Source organism: Bombina bombina, chromosome 7 (genome assembly GCF_027579735.1).
Source record: "Bombina bombina isolate aBomBom1 chromosome 7, aBomBom1.pri, whole genome shotgun sequence".
In the NCBI taxonomy this organism is placed as follows: Eukaryota; Metazoa; Chordata; class Amphibia; order Anura; family Bombinatoridae; genus Bombina; species Bombina bombina.
In genome coordinates, this window is record NC_069505.1 from 412,015,618 (window position 1) to 412,017,243 (window position 1,626).

A 1,626-nucleotide genomic window follows, 5' to 3' on the forward strand; every position below is an offset into this window, starting at 1 on the left:
CTCTCTTCTTTGTCCTCTCAGCTGCTTCTCTCTCTCTCCTTTGTCCTCTCAGCCGCTTCTCTCTCTCTCCTTTGTCCTCTTAGCTGCTTCTCTCTCTCTCATTTGTCCTCTCAGCCGCTTCTCTCTCTCTCCTCTCAGCCACCTCTCTCTCATCTCTGTCCTCTCACTAACATCTCTCTCTCTCCTCTGTCCTCTCAGCTGCTTCTCTCTCTCTCCTTTGTCCTCTCAGCCGCTTCTCTCTCTCTCTCTCCTTTGTCCTCTCAGCCGCTTCTCTCTCTCTCCTCTGTCCTCTCAGCCACCTCTCTCTCATCTCTGTCCTCTCAGCTACATCTCTCTCTCTCCTCTGTCCTCTCAGCCACTTCTCTCTCTCTCCTTTGTCCTCTCAGCCGCTTTTCTCTCTCTCCTCTGTCCTCTCAGCTGCTTCTCTCTCTCTCCTCTGTTCTCTCAGCTGCTTCTCTCTCTCTCCTCTGTCCTCTCAGCCGCTTCTCTCTCTCCTCTGTCCTCTCAGCCGCTTCTCTCTCTCCTTTGTCCTCTCAGCCGCTTCTCTCTCTCTCCTCTGTCCTCTCAGCCGCTTCTCTCTCTCTCCTCTCTCCTCTCAGCCGCTTCTCTCTCTCTCTCCTCTGTCCTCTCAGCCGCTTCTCTCTCTCTCCTTTCAGCTGCTTCTCTCTCTCCTCTCAGCTGCTTCTCTCTCTCCTTTGTCCTCTCAGCCGCTTCTCTCTCTCTCATCTGTCCTCTCAGACACTTCTTACACTCTCTCCTCTGTACTCTCAGCTGCTTCTCTCTCTCCTCTGTTCTCTCTGCCACTTCGCTCTCTGTCTTTCAGCTTGAGGACACATCTCACATAGTATAATTTGCCATTAGAAGTAGTCTTCTGGTATATTACAGACTTCTTATAGCACTTCCCAGAGTTATGCCTAAGATTTAGGTTGTCTTTTATTTTTTTCTCTGTCCAGGTTATCCTATACAGCTTCTATAATATTCAGGTCTGGATACTTTGGAGGCCAGTCCATGACTGTCAGTGTTTTATCAGCTGTTTTGTATATATTTTTACTGCATTAGCAGTGTGCTTGGGATCATTATTATGCTGAAAACTAAAACCATTCCCAATCAGGTGCTTTCCAGACGGAATGGCACGATGAATTAAACCTTGTCTGTACGTTTCAGCCTTCATGATCCCATGGATTCATACAATATCACCAACACCACTGGCAGAAATGCAGCCCCAAATCAGGATAGACCCTCCACCATGTTTCACTGAAGGCCACAATCACTCATTCTTCAGACTGTAGAAGGGTCCTCTTGGCATCCTGATGAAGCTGCCAGATGCTGAGCCAGATCCTTGCTGGACTTCTTCCAGTCTCTCAAAGACAAAACTCTGAGAAACTTCTCATCAGATTTTGAAAGTTTCCTTGGCTTTCCAGTCTTTTTTTGTCCTTGACGTTTCCTGATTCTTCCAATTTCTTTATAACAGCTTAAATACCACATATTGAATATCCAGTTTGTTTGCTGATTTCCCTTTGAGAGTGGCCTTGCTGATGCAAAAGTATGATTTTATGTCTGTCAAATTTTAATTGGAATGATGTGATTGAATACTTTAGCCTTAGGCGCTCCTATTTTTCACTTTTG